The sequence below is a fragment of the Siniperca chuatsi genome, linkage group LG17 (assembly GCF_020085105.1).
Source record: "Siniperca chuatsi isolate FFG_IHB_CAS linkage group LG17, ASM2008510v1, whole genome shotgun sequence".
Taxonomy (NCBI): Eukaryota; Metazoa; Chordata; class Actinopteri; order Centrarchiformes; family Sinipercidae; genus Siniperca; species Siniperca chuatsi.
The window spans coordinates 16,048,804-16,067,381 of record NC_058058.1 but is presented as its reverse complement, the minus strand read 5'-3'; the positions used below and the strand labels follow the sequence as shown (position 1 = coordinate 16,067,381).

The window sequence follows — 18,578 nt, the reverse complement described above, 5'->3', positions numbered from 1 at the left end:
TTTTTTTTGCATGTGCTTTGATTTAGTGGTCTAATAAACAGTGCCACCTAGGAAAGCAGTCCCAGGAAAAGTTCATTTTCAAGGTAAAGGTTCCCGGTAAAGGTAATCCAGGCATTGGAACTGAGAGAGCGTGTATACAAATGACTATCATCATTATTGGTTTAACTCTCTCCATTGTAAAATCCTAAAATATTTGGATTTTCAGCCACAAATTCAGCAGAATATCAGCACCATGGACAGCGCAAAGGCTTAGACAGTTCTCTGTCCATGGTGCTGAAATTCTTCTGAACTGTACATGGCAGCGGCACTCTAGCAGCGCAGCTGAACTTGTCCCCTGCTCCTGTTGACATGTGTACACTAGCTCATTACCTGTATTTCCAGAGGGCAGGATATACACATTTTTATTCATGTCTCTGTGTACAAGGATTACCTTCTCCTGCAGACCCGAGGTCCAAAAAACAGGCAGTTATTGCAATAGTTTGCAATACAATTCATGGTATTGTTGAACAGGCGTGGGAAGTGAACAGAATATGCTGCCAGACGGTAACTGTTCTCCACATGTGGGAAAAATAGCTGCATCTGTATTTCAAAACAGAGGCACATACAGTTTGCCCCACGCAATTGTATCACATGCACAATTACAATCAGCGTCAAGGGGGTTTGTTTAAAGGGCACCTGAATGAAAGCACAAATAGGAGTGTAATGTGTTTTTTCCAATTCAGGATGAGGATGAATATGGCACATGGCATAAAGATTGCCTTGTTATGATCACTGTGTGGATACAGGTGTGAACTGTGGCTGCGTCACTCTACGTTGTCCACTCCATGGAGAGGACGCAACAACTTTGCTTAAGTGATGAGATATTCAAGTCAAGTCCAAAGTGCAACACAGGTGACAGGAGTTGCAGGTCTTCATTTTGAAAGATGATGGTGACAACTATAAGATTTCTTTTATCATTTTACAGAGGATAATGTCAGCGTATGCACTACTATTAAAATATACCATCTGCAAGCATTTAATTTTTGTCCAGATTAATTCATTCTGTAGGCTCAGATTGTTATCAGAAATGGGCATTATGAAATAATCTTTGCATAGCAAATACTTCTAATTATAAGATGATTTCCAACCCTCCTCCAACACAACCAATTTCCTCAATCTTCATTAGGGGTTTAAAGCATAAAGCCATCATGGTTGATATGGTAGAGCTGACCCTCCTGACTTCTTAAAACACAGATCATTTATCACAAGGCCAAGCAGCTTCATGTACACTACACACAAAGGAACTGGGTATACTGTAGCCCTGGAGGATTGCTGGAATAACAAGATCTTTCTGTCCCTCTGACAAGCACATCCGTTATATGAAAGATTTGTCCAAGTTTCCCAAGTCAGAAATATCTGGTTCCTAATTTATGTGACATGAAGAATTGGCTGAAGAAAGCAGGCAAGTTAAGTTTAATCAAAGTGCAAGTGCAGAGAGCGTAGCAGTATAGCAAGCAAAATGCTAAAATAAAATAAAAAAAGAAGTGAAGCAAATCAAAAACAAGCGCTATTTTCCCTTTCCTCTCAGTAGTCATCCTTCTTTTCTATTCAGAGTGGTCCAGATGAAGAAGTAGGTCAGGTTGTCGTCCCATCTGTTTGTTTCGCACAAGACAACATCCCTCCCTGCTCAAAACATTCTTCCAACATCCAGACAGCAGTGAATTAGCAATATGTCGTATAGCACAAACAGTGTAGAGTAGAACACTGCATCAAACAGCAAATGCAGTTCTTTAAATGCAAGGTGAGGAAATTATAATTCAGTTGGCAATGAAAAGCTCTGAAAATGTGTTTCTTAATTAGCACATACTGTGGTTTGTCTTATAACAGCACCTACAGACATTTCCAGGTACAATCAATCAGCGCCTCTAAATTGACACTGTTTGTTTTTTTCTAATGTAGAAATGCTATGTGTCCAGCTAATGATTGTTGCAGATGCCCAAATGAAAATGTCCATTTCATTTCAGATTATGAATCATTCATTAAGCTTTCAATCATGGCTCTGCAGTCTGCCCCTCCTCACTAAACGAGATGTCAAGCCAATATATCACCACTAATTGGAACATATTTGTGTGGTGTGAAGGGCACACAGTGAAATAATTATGCAGATGTTGGTACTTGAGCAATCAGAGATGAAATTTTATATTATGACTATAGATTCAATGACCATGCTCAGTGATGTAGCAACTTAGACAACAGCTTTCAGGTAGTGTGATTGTGTTTATTTGACTATCTATGTCCTATGTATCTTTGTCTTATGTACTGATGGTCTTAGAAATGAATCAGAACAAATTAAAGAATTACCAAGTTTTAACCTGACACTCAAGACTCAAATGCAGTATCCAATCCACAAACACAAAGCTGGCTGACATGTCCCTGTTTAATAGAGATTAATGGGGTGGCCTGAGGACATCCCTCACCAAACCTCTGACAATACGCCACAAGATGCTCTATGAATTTTAAATGCCAGGTATTCAGAACAGGATGAATGAAAAATGATATTTCTGATGCTCTCCTATTTCATAGCTCAGATGGTTGTGCTCACTGATGGAATATCCATGTATCTTTTGTTACTTGTTTACAAAATGTGCAGATATTTGAATGGCCTGATGGATAATTAATCATCTTCATGTCACTTTTATGGAAACTCATTCTGTAACTGTTTTTTTTACACTTGATCACACCACTCTGCTGTTTTGATCAATATTTCTGGAGCGTGTGTGAGGATGGAGATGGAAAGTTTAGCCCATTTATCCATCCATCCATCCCATCACTGATTCTCTATTTAGCCACAGTGGGACATTATTGTGAGGTCTGTATATGTCTTTATGTCATCAAGGCCTAATTTGATTTGGTATCATATTTCACATTCGTGAACATAAAAATGGCAGCATGAAAAGGCTTTGCTGTGATCTTCTTAGCGCACATTCACATACACTGGAAGTAAAAGCTAGAATAGACTTTCATTTATCCAAGTGCAATACCTTAGTTCAGAGTTATCTCACACATGACTGATCTCAAAACTCCAACCCAAGGACATCGGACTCTATCTTGAAATGGTGCAGACAAGTAACTCTACTATACAGTGTAATATACATTTTATTATGAATCTCTGAGATACTTCTTTCCCTTGTTCTTGACACGCTTGCCCTGCTAGTTACAGTGGCAGCTATTTGAATAATTGGTTTCAGAATCTGGAGTCACAGTCCTACGAATTCCATGCATACCAACAAGTTGAGGAGCAATTCTTCAACAGGGTGTGTTCCATGCATGGCAGTGGAGAATGCATGTTTTATGAGCTTGGAAAACATAAAAACGCTGCAGACTGTCAACTAGGAAATGTCCCCTTGTGATAAAGAAGAGGGATGACTCAGATTGGCTTTTGTTGGGGTGAGATTTTTTTTGTTGTTGTGATCTGAAGAAGTTTGTGCGACTCATTTAGTGAGATATGCTGTATGACACAGACCATGGACAAAACTGGTGAGAAGATTGCGAGTCAAACTTGTTCTAAATTGTTGTGCAGCATCTGTGGGATATTATGCCTGAACATTTATCTTGCTTTACTGGATGTTTTATTTGACTACAACTGGAGGTCATGGCAATGCCTCGGAATGTGTTTTTTACAACTATATATAAAGCAGATTTTTAGATTCGTGGCATGCAGACTCTTTAACCACTAAAAGAAAATATTCACTAAAAGGAACTCACCTTGAAATGAACAAGAAGACAAATGGGTAAGATCCTCACATCTCCATCAATTCACCATTCACTGGCTATCTAAAAATACAAGACCAACTGAATTTAAACCACACAACACATTACAGTTATTAGATCACAAAACACAAATGGAAAAACAGCAGGACACAGCCTTCTTACAGGCTCAGGAGGATGTTGTGGGATGAAAAGGAACCTGGCCAACAAGTAGAGAGTGTGAAAAGTGTTGGCACAAGTTTTGGAATATTACAACAAATTAATTTTTTTGTCTAATAGTACAAAAATCCCACCTCACCTATTTTTTGAGGGGGTTATAGGTTAGTCTAAATCATTTAAGTTAAGACAGTGGCAGCTGAGTTTGAGACGCACAGCCCCACAGGTGTTTACAGTTATACTGGCCGATTAGACTTGTGCTCGGGTTTCGTGAGGTTACCAAAATCAACAAACTAATAACAAAAGAAAAAGGTGTAAGTTGACCCACCTTCAGAGTCTGAAGAGTTGAATGTGGAAGTTGAAAATCACGCCTGCTCTGTACATACCCACAAAGGTCAGCTCCCTTTGTACACAATACTGTGAGACAATAAATATGATGTTTATATTCATCTGAATAAGATTAAACATCAATGTACAACAACATTTAAAGGGTAGCAATGAAGTCACTGTTTTCCATAACTAATGGATTTTCAAGTTCAAAAAGGTTTTGGGTTCAAAAGAGATGGGAGCTACTGGGTGCTGCTGATACTTAATACTCAAGAGTATTAGTGTCACCTTTGACAAAAATAAAATAGATCAAAGGGAAACAAAATTGCTTGGTAACTACATTTGGTCACAAAAAGCTATTTTGAGTGAGTCATCAACCCGTTGCTATGGAAATAACGTCATGTGTCTAGCCGATTGTTAAAGTTGTGGCCAGCTTGATGGGTTAATATAATTGCTTGGCTAAAACTCTGTGTAGGAACCATTAACAAAATATTTATTATCAGTTTACTGAGTAAATTATTAGACCAAACATATGCAGCTAATGTTACAGTTACAGTAAAGTTAGCGTAAGTTTGTGTCTCTTACGTAGTTAATCATTGTTTTCACATTTTGGAGCTAACCAGAGGCGGCTGGCCAATAGAGGGTGCTAGGGCGCCACCCTCCCTGAACCCACTACTACTATAATAATAACAACAAGTCTACAAGGCATCTAAAGAAATCTTTCTATTACATGTTTTATATTATAATGAATTGGCCTGTGTGGGTGACCAAAATAAGATGTCCTGATATGTTTGTCAAGGCATTACTTACTGCTTTATTTTATCTTGGAATAAAATAATTGTTAAATATTTAACCACAAGGTAGGAATTCCTTTTTGATATATTCACTCTTTTTGCATTAAATCATACTGGGATGTTTGCTGGAACTGACTGGATGTGGCACAGCTCTACCTAGACAAATTTCCACCAGCCGTCACTGGAGCTAACGTTAGCCTGTCAAAGATCCATCCAAAGAAAACTTTAAAAGAAAACCTACAGGTTGTTTGACAACACTTACCTCTCTTAAAGACATTTCCAGACTCTTCAAATACTCTTCTATCAAACTGGAACGAAAATGGGTCCGTGGACGGCACAATAAAGATGTTTTTTACCACATAAAAAGAGCTTGTTGTTCGCATTGTGGGATGCGATGCATTGTTGTGGCATTATTCACTAGCCTAGCCACTTCTTTGTTAGCATGCCTGGACTTACAACAAGTACAGCCAAAGTTTAAAGTTGACAGGTACTTCACATGACAAGGTTCATTCAGTTCTATATTAATGTTAATAGCTATGTTTTATATATATTTTTATTATTTTTTAAATAGGCTATACTGTATGATAACAGTTCAGTTCGCTCCATCAAAGGAGGAGAAGGTGTCACTTCAGGCTTTTGTTTGGTTTAAGAAACAGAGTCACAACTTGGGAAACAAGTAACATCTTCTGTATTGTGCTGCAAATATATTTTTCAGGCTAGATAAAATAGTCTTTGAGGAATCTGGAAACAGCAGTAAGTGTTGTCTATGACCTACAGGGGTTTTCAGAGTGTGGCTGGTATTTTATCTTTAAGAAAAACAGATGCTTAGCTGTGTGACTTGAATGTAATTATCATTGCAAAAGTGTCAAATACAAAAACATGAAAGGCAAAAAACTGTGGCTAGTTTGCTGACAGGGAGACAGACATCAACCATAGCAAATAAAATGAGCTACTGGAGCACAGCAGCAGGGTGTACCCAGGAATTCCAGGCCCACTATTGTGTCACAATGGACATAAAATGCTCACTGCATGTTTCTCATTTAAAGGATGTCCTCTGCTGTGCACCCTAGAGAGATAATCTTGAATGGGCATGCTACATTTGTCCTGGTCAGAAGAGGTTATCATAGCCTTTCTTATTCCATTCTGAAATTAAATCAAGAATATGAGAAGAGACTGTGTAAAGTAGGCCACTGCCTTCAAAAGAGCTTCAGCTGCGGCTGTGCTGTGGGAGGACACTATTTTGATTACTGTCAAGTCTTAGTAATAGCAAGAACTATGTCTTACATAATCACACTTACAATGAATGTTTCCAGCGTCATCTACAGCATAGCTGCTCTATAGCAAGGCTGATCAGGCTGATTTTAGCAACAATTCCACATGCCTCTAGGTTGAATATAACAAGATATGACAAGAGTAGATGTTCAGAATGTGTATGTCAAGCAAATATAGATACATACGTAGATATATATATATATATATTTTACTTACAATATTTTGTGTGGTGTACGATTGATTTGAAAGAAATCATTATGTATATACTACATGCATGTGTGATCCATGCAAGGATTTGTGATTAAAGCATCTCCTCGCTGACAAGGAACACAGTCAGAAGATAGATCCCCAAACTTGCATCCTTTTGATCTATGCATGTTAACATTCCTTATATACCAGTACAACTGCCGTGTCTGTCAGTGTATACTTGACCCCACCTACTACAGTATAATAACGTGTGAAATATATCAACATACTGTCACACACTGTCTGCTGTCATGTTATTGTTTTCCAAGATTGATTAATCACTCTTGACGTGCAGAATTATATGCATTCATAATCTGAGACTGGGAAATCTGGACTCTATGAATTACATATACACTTCAGAAATATTCCTTTCAAACATTTTCAAGACAATGTTTTATAATCTGGCCTCAATGCAGTTTTCAGACATGCTTAGAGGTAGACAGACAAGATGGAACAAGTCTGTGGAATACGGCGTAACCTCAGGTTTTAAGAGGTTCAGTCTAAAGTTGGAAGTGACAATATGTCAACGTGTCGTCTCTGTTTTAGTGGTCGAATGTCAGATCGTCAGCTTGATAATTAGAGCCCGGGGTGGTGAGAGAGCAGGGTAAACGAGCTAGTAGGAAAGCTGGAGTCACGCTATCGCACATTAGCCCCAAACTATTAATAAAAACTGTCACTCTAATTAGTGGGTATGAAGAGATACATATACACAAAAGCAAACACAAGTCTACTGACTTACACATACAAACATGCTCACAAGCACATGCACACAGACTCTCACGCTCATCACATGCATGGCCATTCTTCGGCACACAAAATCTTGTACAAACTGTCACTCAAAGTGAAACTACAGACACTTTCGGGGGAGTGAAAGGAAGATAGAGAGAATGGCACAGAGATCAAAGGAGGAATTGAGGGGAAATTAGATAGAGAGATGAAGAATAAGCTGCAGGGGGAAAAAGAGGCCCAGAAAAAGAACCTCCAGGCATTTCTCTGGGTCAAGTTAATGACAGACATTGATGCATGTGCACGTGCCGTCCCACAGCACATATGCTCACAGATGGAAGAGGTGGACGGCAGCTTTCCAAGACCTCCCACCTCAGCTCACCCCACCAGCATTAATTATACACAACCCCTTTCCATCCACCAAGACAAAGAGGTTCAAAGCCATTGGACGATTTATATGTGTGAGCCGATTGGTGTGTCTCTCTCCATAATAAAGATGGCTCCACGGGGTGAGTGAAGAACACTTGGTGATATAGTTTCTATTTCTCCACATTGGTGATTCTACTAATGGACACAGGAGATACCCAGCCTCTCTGAGCTCCAACGTGTGTATTGATCAGTGCTTGTGGAATGTTGACATCCTAATGGCTCAGCAATGTGAACTGTGGAGTGCAGTGTCAAGTCCATGAGCACTTGTGCAGAAATGCAGCTCAGTCTCAGGATTTTTGTATGTGTTTTTTTTTTGTTTTGTTTTTTTTTTAATCCATTTCAGAAGTATTTTCAGTGTTTATTATCACCAGAGCTTTGTTCTTCCGCAGTGTTAGCTGCTCAGAAACAGAAATCCCCATTCGTTGCTCCTATAGTCACCATTAACATCTTTCCCAGTTATGGAGAAGCTGAGGGCTGGCATGTTGTCATCACAAGTTTGAAGCCCTATTCGTCTTTGGAGAAGATGAATAGTGCTTCATATACATAATATATGTATGCACATATTGACAAGTTTATCTCAGGCAGATTAACCATAATTGAAAAAGACAAGCACACACATAGATAAATACACAGTAAATTGTACATTAACACTCCCCAACACAGCCTTGTATTGTATATTATGCAGTCATGATGTTACACAAACGTTGAAATGAAAATTTCTAAAATCACTTATTATTATAATAAAGCCTCATTCACACAAATATTTTAACCCCCCTGAACAATAATATTCACACATAAGCCAGAACGGTATGTTCAGTTTTATAATAGACCGACTGCTGCTGCTCGAGCACATTATTCACAATAGTAAGGGAACGTGCAAAATGTTTTTCGCAGGCAAATGGCTTACCAAATGAAAGCCATGAAAGATAGATGAGGAAGTCAGCGCTTTATTCATATTTGATAGCTGGGTTTAAGATTGCATTACCCAACCAACACAACAAGCCACAAGCTGACAGTCCCAGAAATAATGAGCTTGAAGGAGCATCTGTGATGGCAGAGGTGTGTGTGTGTGTGTGCGTGTGCGTGTGTGTGTGACACTAGATTATGCTGGACAGTGGTTTAGAAATGCTGTTACAGTGTGACAGGTGGACAGCTGCTGTCTCCTCTGCCTCGTCTTTTCATGTGCTGTACCAAACGATGAGAAAGAGGTTCAACATTAAAGACAACTGACTTATACCTATATATATCCACCAACTCAAGTACACACATCTTGAATTGTATGTGTAAAAATGCTTCAAAGTACTCTCTGACACCACATTAAGTCACAAACAAACTACTCACCAATATATTTCCACACGCTCTCAAAACATAAACATTACTATTCCCAGGCAAGCACACACACACACCTGTTGAGCGCAAGGTTTCCGCCCACTGTGTGTGTGGCCCCGGGTGCCCATTAAGCCGCGCCCCCACCCCCTGCCAGCCAGGCATCAGATCAGCTGATGTGGCTGGATCGATAAGCAGGCAGGCAGACTCTCTTCATTAGGAGTCCCTGGGGCCAGGCCACCTGCCACTCACTCACCGGCTCCTCTCCGGCAGGAGCTTTATAGTCTGCCTCTGGCTGCCTCCACTCAATAGATTTTGTGTCTCCATGTCTTTCCTTGCATCTTTTGTATGTTTGCGTCATAAAAGCATGTTGGTACAGAAAGAAAACTACATACTGTACCTGCTACACTGCTGACACTCATCAAGACTGATATTCTGGCATCCAGTGGAAGATCTGCAGGCACCAGAGACGGATATGATGACGTGCTCTGAATCTCTGCAAGAAACAGTGTATCATAATGCATTCAGAAGTGACGAGGCATAAAGAAGCAATGATGAATGTAGAGAATGAGAAAAAAGAATAAAATAGAGAGACAGCTAAGAACAGGAGTTGTGACTTTATTGTGAAAGCATTCACAGGTGGTGAGCAATTTAATCCATTCAAAAGGAAGAGAATGGTAATATGTGTGTCCATGTGTATTTCTGTGTCAGTGACAGACATATGAGTAAATTCCACCTGCTTGCACATCAGTTACAAAATATGAGAACCCTTTTACCAATATACTGCTAAAAATACTACAATTTAGAGATTTTAAGCATTTCAAGTCTCATGATATTTGGTTCAAAATTACTGAAATAAATCAATTCAGAGTCTGTAAATAGGATTGTCTATTAACATTTGATGTTTTTTGACGCAAAGTATAACACAAAAATGAAATTAGGGGCCAAATTTATTTATTCAGTATGTTTAAGAAATCAGAATGCTTAAGGCTAATCATAATTTTGAGTAGTTAATCAAAGAGCTGCTGTGCGAAGCAGTTTGGAAGTAACCTAGCCAACCGTGCTGGCACATTCAGCTTCCCTCCTTCAACACTGCACAAAGGTCTAATAGCTGTGGCACTTGAGCTTGATGAAAGCAGGGCGATGAAAGCAGAGTTAGGCAGAAAGAGGAGTTGGCCCTGCTCACTGCCACTCCTCCACATGTCTGCAGGCTTATTACCAGCAAGCAGGCTCAATGAGCGCAGTCCTACATGCACCATCTCCATACCACTACCCGCTGAGCATTGCTCACCTGTCACTTTCGGGTACTATTATTCAAAGAACTGAGTATTTATACAGAACAGTGTGAGCACTTGCAGTTTAGCTTTCCAGGGCAAAAAGGAGGCTGTCATATGCACTTTGCATTGCATTTGCATTTTTTTTTGTGTATTTAGCAGATGTTCTTATCCAGGGAAGCTTATGTTTTGTGTTCCTTTTCATTTCTCATATCAATATAGGAGTGCAGGGGCATCCAAAACAAGACAATTTGGGTTGCATAACACAGTTATGCCAAACTATCCATCAAGCCTGTAAAACAGATGTCTACCACAGTATACAGTATTTACATGAGGCTAATGTGACCCAGTTTATAATAGGTACATTATAGTATGTTTACATATACCATAGTTGTTGCAGTTTATGGGACTTTGTGTATGTAGAGTATGTATGTATGCTGTCTTATGTGACCTAGCAGATACACAGTGCCAACAGAAGGGCCCAGAGGCAGGGGGGCTGGATCCACCCAGCAGGGGTAGGGGAGGTTAGCAACCGCAAGCAATTAGCGCATCATCTGACAGTGTGTGTCTTCTGCTTCTTGTCTCTCTGCTGACAGATTTCCGGAGCCCTGCGATGTTGAGCGTTATCGATCGGCACGCTGGAAAGGTCAGAGACTTGGCTCACTGCCGGAGCCTCACCATGCTCTGGCATTCACTGGAACTCTGCACCAACCAGGCTGGCACCATGTGCCAGAAGAGGCAGTGTGTGTAGCAAAGGAATACCCTGCTGCTAGTATAGGGAAACATATACTTAATTTTTCAATCATCACCATGCTTTATTCATTGTGCCTTAGCCAATGCGGGGCACGGAAGACTGTGTAACTCTTGTTATAATAACACTATTGTCTCTTAGAACATCCTCTAATTCAAAAACTTGAGCTTGAACTCTTAAAGGAATAGTTCGACATTTTAGGAAATATGTTTATGTGCTTTCTAACTGAGAGTTAATTGAGAAGATCAATACCGCTCCCATGTCTGTACGCAAAGTGTGAAGCTACAGCCAGCAGCTAATTAGCTTAGCTTAGATAAAGACTGGAAATAGAAAGAACCACCTAGCCTAGGTCTGTCATGTCGTGTTTACACACAACAAAAGGGCTTCAGACACGCTGATAGGTGGATTTTGTTAGCTTGGGACAGAGCCGGGATAGCTGTTTCCCCCTGTGTCCAGTCTTTATGCTAATCTAAGCTAACCAGGTGCTGGCTGTAACTTCATATTTACCCTACAGACATCAGTCTCAATCTTCTAATCTAACTCTTGGCAAGAAAGCAAAAAGTGCAGTACCCTAACGATTCCTTTAACCTAAAAAAATAAAATAAAATCAACACAATTAAGGTCCATTTTACATGTTGTTTCCGAAGCTTTCAAGAACATCTAGTGGCCTTCGTCAGCTTCACCTTTCTTAGCTCACCTCTATAAGCTGACAAAGCTTCAGAAACAAGTAAAATGGACCATTGTGTTTAGAACTTTTGTCATTACACTAAAACTTATTTTCCAGGAAGAGCTAACTTCTGCTGCATCAATACTTACTTCAGAAAGTAAAATCACTGGGGGGGGGGGGGTATCCTGTGTATGAGTGTAACCATGTAGAGAGATGAATGAATATGGTTTATCAACACTGGATAAGGCATCAGCTCAATGACTTAGATGATTAATACCATGTGTATGCTGCATCAATCTAAGTTCAATTTCCATTGCCAGGGTAGTTGGTTGTCTGTCTGACCAAGCACATCATCATCACATAGGTAATGAATTATGCAGAGGCAGGGATAGGTTGTTTTTTTTCCTAGACTTGGCAACTGCTAAAGAGCTCTAAGTGCTGCCTCTCTCTTAAAAGAACATTAGCCAGTTCTCAGATGCTTAAGCTTGGAGCTTGACTGCTTCCTGCTACTTTTTTCCTAACCAGTTTCTTATCCGCTGCTTCTGCACCAACAGATAAGATTAATAGACTACAGTAATTAATTCTCTGGAAGGAAAATTATTTAAAAAACATTTTAATTTAGAATAAGCTCAGAATATGGTAACGTGGCATCTCAAGTACACTGCTGAGTAAAATAAAGCATGGACAACAGACTTCTCAGACTGGTGTGTCAGGTTGTGTTTGGTATACAAACTCACGCATGCTCGTGTGTGTATTGTAAATGTGGAAGACCATCACAATTGACTTACACAGCTGACACTGCCTCTGCAAAGTGATGAGCCGTTTAATTCACACATGACTACACCCAGACAGCAAGGGATCTGTTCATATGACCTGCATCACTACCCCACTTAAGTGAAAAAGCCCCTCAAGAGAAGGCAGAATTCAATTTAATCATTCACTATGAAAAGCAATGTTAATGTCTTTAGCACTCCAAATCAGGAGCACGTCAAGGTGTAGGACTTATTTCATCTCCTGGGAGAATCATGAGAAAACAGCATCAGGCAACGAGATCTCACTCAGCCATTTCGCCGATAAAATTAAGTCTCCACTGTGTCTAAAAACAATACATGCAGTGAATGTTCTCATACTGTACACAGATAATTTCTCTGATGTATCTGAAAAAGTTTAGAGTAGTGGGCACAACATCTATCGCCTTTCACCCAGGTTGTTAATGATCTGGTTTAGGGATGGATGATCCATGTTCCCCTGACTTGAGGTGGCCCTGGTCTGAGATGGGACATGTTGGGATACAGATTGTGGTAGTTTGATATTTTGAGAACTACACTTGCTTTCTTTCAGAGTAAGATGAGAAGATCGAAACCACGCTCATACCCGTCTGTTAAACATGAAGCTGGAGCCAGGAGCCGGTTAGCTTAGCTTAGCATGAAGACTGAAAACAGGAGGAAACTATTTCTTTAATGGATGTACTCTATGTGAGGCAGGTAGTCAGGCTGTCAGCCTTTAGATAGCCAATGGTTTCAGTCAGTTTGCAGTCAGACCCTGAATGCAGGAGGAAATCTGCAAAATTGGAACAGAAACATTTTTTTGCTGTTTAATTCAGTCTACATAATTTGTAAACTACCACTACCTTCCCAATTTCACTATTCACAACCTGAAACTCTAAAACAGCTCTAGGCCACTATGTAGACCTGAATATAAAATGTGTTGGAAAGGATTAATAATAAATATCTCAAAACCTGATGTACACTTGACTGAACTGAACTAAGGCTGATAGAATGTCTAAAAACAGTGTGCAAGGAAAAATAAATCAAGGAAATACAGTATATTTCCCTGGTGGGGGGGGCGCTGGGCAGTCCATTTAGCAAGCAATCAAGTAATCTGATGAAGTGAAATGAATGGGAGTGGGGTGGAATGGTTAATCGCCTGTGGAAGCATTTTATTTCGTAGGAACACATTAAAGAGGTATTCTGTCAATGTAGGCTATGTTGGGGGAGGCTGTGAAAAATCACAGTCTGCCTGGGTGTGAATCAATGTGACTCTTGTGTTCTCTTTAGCAAAGTACATCATTTCTGCCAAATATGACTCTGCTCTTAGACAGGCTTCAACATTGCATCCGACAGGGAAAGAAAATAAAGTATGAAGGAATCGCAGTAGAGATATCTGTACCAAGTTTGATGAAAATCCATCCAATAGTTGAGTCGAGATATTTCAGTCTTGACCAAAGTGATGGACTGACTGAACACCGTTGCGGTCCCTAGACCCATGTCACAAGCAGATAAAAACTGCTGCAGTCTGAACATATCCCATATGTGTCATTTTGATGGTTAAAAATAAAGAAATATGTTCAGGACACAGCATCGTTTTTTGGTAATTTCATCAAGTACAACAAAATAAAGAACAGCAAGAAAACAAGCATGATGGTTGATCAAAAACCACCTGTTGTATTCCTAAGTGTGCAACAGAGCGCCTGTGGTCAGAATCATCTGTGTAGCAAGTCTGAGCAATTGACAAGTGAGTCATTATCAAGGACTAGTCCATTGATGTCATTAACAAAGCTATGGTCTAATTTACAGCTACACTCTGACAGTGACAGTAATTGAAAAGGGTGAGATATCATCCACAATCACCTTCATAATCAAAGTCAAATATTCCCATCTACTCCTTTTAATGATTCATACTTAAGTTCAAACTGCTCAGACTGAGAATGGGATCAGAAGATTTTTTAATGAGAAAATGAAAAGTTTGCAAATTATCAATTAACTCTGGTCATGCCTTAGCTGTGTGTATGGATTGTGGATGCAAATCACTGCATTGCAGAAAGTGAAAAGTACATTTGTTCTTGTGATCTGTGAGGTTCTCGGCTGAATCGTATTTTGGAAAAGCCAAGACTCTTACATTGTTCCTTGGCAGTTCCCGGTGAGGACCAACTCTACTGAAAACACAGAGAGGATAACTCAAGGCAAATCAGCAACAATCAAGCTGTCTTTGATTCTGCATTGGCTGGTCTCACAGACATGGATTAGATAAGCCTGATCCTTGGCTTTCAGCTGAAAAAGGCAAAAGCAAGTTTGTGAAACTGGCCTTAAGTATTTGGAGAGTACATCATTTGTATCAGATTGTTCTTACCATGCTTACTGTGCTCTAATGTTACTGTGGCATTTGTGTTTCACATCACTGCTCTACATATGCATGTTTAATTAAAATTAAATTCATATCTAAATTCTTTGTTGCCATCTATCTCCTGATTTTCTTCACAACAAAATCCATTAGATGTTGCTTGTCTTTTCTCAGTTGCACTTACAATTCTGAATGTCTATAGTGTTAAAAGCTGGCAAGGTTAATTGCTGTTTGTTTTTCCTTGCTGCCTGGAAAAACTGAAATCTATGAAGAGAAGAGTTGAAGTGAAGAGTTCTGCCAAATGGAAATGACACACATGCTCCATCAAATAAAACTGCAGTAGTGCTCAGACACAACTGATGAACTGTAAAATTGTTGGTTATGGTTTTTAACTCATTTGCCGACTGAGTGACTTCATGGAAGCCTGGCTGCTTTCTTCACTACATGATCCATCTAATCAGATGCCAGGTAGTGGCGGTGCATAAGAAATGCAATGCTATCTCTGTATCTAGGCCTCACATGTTTACTGCACCGTCTGGAGTCCCTCCTGAAAGTTAAAGTGTCATCTAAAGTCATCTAATGTATGCAGCCAACAGCCACTGCTCCTGAGCTGTTCTGGGTATTGGGGATTACATAAAACTGAACAGACTTGCAGTGTGGAAATGGCCTCCTGTCATTGTGTGTGTGTGTGTGTGTGTGTGTGCTGCTCCTCCTCCCTGACAACTGAAGCCTGAGCATCTCCAAAGACTTGCACGATGGGGAGCCTTGTTTTGCATTATCATTAAAGACACACACGGGGTGCGAGAGACGGTAGGGCTGCATGTACGCCACACCGGATCAAAAATGAGGCCTACACTGTGTGCAGAGATTGCAACGACAGAGCATTTCTGTGGACGCATTTGTTGAATTTCAGGATATTTTATAGAGTGATTTTGTACTGCATATCTCACAGATTAGGATGAGACGGTGCTAGAAACAGCAGCATCACAGCCTTCTGCAGTTCTTCTCATTTTCCTAAGAAGCAGCCGAGTGGTATCTAGGCAGCATTTGTCAGAATGCAAAGATTTCTGGCAGGTTTTCCCATCAGTGCATGTCAGAGAGAAACCAGCTTGTCTCATGCCGAATTGTACAAATGTTCCATCCTATGATTTTCAGCAGTGTGGTACGCTTGAACAGCTGAAGTTGAAAGATGCACTCGTATGGAATTTTATACTTTAACAGTTTTTATTTTTTTAACCATACTAAAAAAAGCGTGTATGGTTTTTATCTTTTATCCACCATTCACCATGCCCACACACACTCAGGATCCTATGAAACAAACAGCAGAGCATCATCAATGAGTAATTGAGAGAGACTTCAGGGCAGAGCATCAACACCAGGGGGAACGGGGCGACTTGGCGCGGGCGTGACATTTCACCATCTCACTCAGCAGCTGGTTATCAAACCAATCGGATATGGTTGGAAAACTCCCCCTTCTATATCTCATTTTCTTCTCGCATTGCCCTCCAAGTATCTTGATTCACGTCTCCATCACAGTTAAATGTGGATGATAGCCTGTTTTTCTCATCGTGGATGCTGATGAGTCACAGTTTAATGGATACGCAATAAGAGATCAAAAGTATTTTAGGATTGTTTTTCATAAATGAAGCCCGCCAATGGTGTTTTTTTTTTTTAAGACATACAATTCAATATTAAAAACAAAAGACATAATGAGGAAGAACAGGCAAAAACACAAATCCAACATTACATTTGTGTTTACATACTTTGACAACAGTTAAATGGGTACATTGAAATCAGATTTGGTCCTTTTATTGGATCCACCAAATACAAAAATATTGTTAATCATATCCGTCACTTTCCTAACAACAATATAAGGCCACTGGAGTTGCTGACAGCATTAATACACCAGACACTGTGTTAAAATCCAGCATTATTATTTGTGCATGTTTACCACTTAAACAACATAAATCTCTCCACTGGGAATTGTTTACCATTATAAATGTGTGCATGCTATTGTAAAACAGCACTGCATGGTCCATTAGGTTTAGGTGACAGCACAATCAGCCACTTTACAGGTTCAAGTGCTCCAACAGATCTCTGGACTATCAATACTGTTTACGACACAGGTTTGGTTGATATAAAAGCCCTATATGACCTGCCAGAGAGATATGATCCCCAGATTGTCGAATATCAATTTTATTGCAGCTGCATGCACCATATCACATTAGCATATATAATGCCAGCGTAAAAAATGTTTGAATATGTAGGACATGTCTGGAATAACAGATGGCCACAGGGGACAATAAATAACCCCTTTTAATGACAGAATATAATATTTATACTGCACTCACAGTCTAAAGACACAAACTGATGGAAATGGAAATGCTGTGACTTCTTAAGTGTGCAATACATAAAGCATGAACACTGTATTAAAAAGGGCAATTTCACCTGTTCCTGGTGAATCTGATCTCTCATGGATAATACTCATTGAAGCAGCTTTTCTTAAATCATAACAGGGAAACTGCAGGCTTGCCAGGGACCACGCACACCTAACAAACAACCTGTTCCCAGACCTCTTCTAAGATCAAGCAGTGTCACCGTACACAATCAGCCCTTTATTGATTGATGGAGCTGACTATAATCTGGTCATTTGGTCCATTCTACTTATTTGCCAAGCATTGTCTGCACAATCATGTACTGCTCATAATGCCAGCAAAAGCCTTTATGGACTACTGAGAACCTTAACCCCACAAATTACATCCATATTCCAATATGCTTGGAACTTATTTAGTGCCTTCATCCTACTCAGCACAGCTAACTCATGATACTCTTCCATTGTTCCACACACTATATGTCCAGAGTGGTAAATAAAGCACATCTTGCGCTGTCCCTTTAGGCTTGTACCATGTGAGCTCATACGCACAGCACATTCATTATATTTGGCAAATGAAGGGATTCTACTGATTCTGATTCTACTCAAGTACCACTGCCACAGTTGGGGTGCCCCAGTAGCTCACGCACCCCATGTCCAAGGCTGAGTCCTTACCGCAGTGGCCTGGGTTCCGCAGTGGCTCCTTCTGCTGTCAAAAACTGTACTCTAGATAACTTCTGTTCATAAATCAAACCTTAAGTACATACAACAAGTGCTCATCTGAAGAGGATTTGGCTGGCGCAATTCGAAAAGATAAGTCCTCTGCTGCACACCTCTAACACCGAGAGGGAGAGGTGGTGATAAAGAATTGGGAGAGGACCAAAAAAAAAAAAAAAATCAATCATGAAGCCATCTGGCATCCCAGCGCTCTGGAGACACCAACATCTGCCTACGCGCCTCCACTGTGTTTCCGTTTGTCCCTCTGCGTAGCCTGAGGGACAGCCACACAAGTGACCACAGCTCCGAACAGAGGGATCTATAGTTGTTTAATTCTGATGGATGGAAACAGAGGCAGCGTGCACAAATCAGTTCAATCTACCAGAGTAATATATGTACACTCAAGGGAATACCTTCTTGCCTGTATACTGTATTCTCAGCAGGCGAGCATGCATTTTGATCACAACTACTGATCTCTTTCTGTCTGATTGTGTGACAAAATATACTTTCCGTACAAGAGCATCTTCCTCATGATCTTAACCTGAAGGGATATCTTAAAATAGAATTATATGTTTTTTTTACATCACTTTCTACAGGCTCCAAGTGGACAAGTAAGATGGGGAAGATCATATTCTTGTGATTTCAGTGTTATTGC

General features: G+C 40.0%; 1 long non-coding RNA gene across 1 annotated transcript; it reads left to right on the top strand.

Moving 5' to 3' along the window:
• Positions 1–3,034: 3,034 nt before the first annotated feature.
• On the top strand, positions 3,035–17,130 carry LOC122863960. The gene is made up of 2 exons (XR_006375117.1): positions 3,035–3,770; positions 10,894–17,130. It is a non-coding gene; the product is annotated as an uncharacterized LOC122863960 (long non-coding RNA).
• Positions 17,131–18,578: the final 1,448 nt, after the last annotated feature.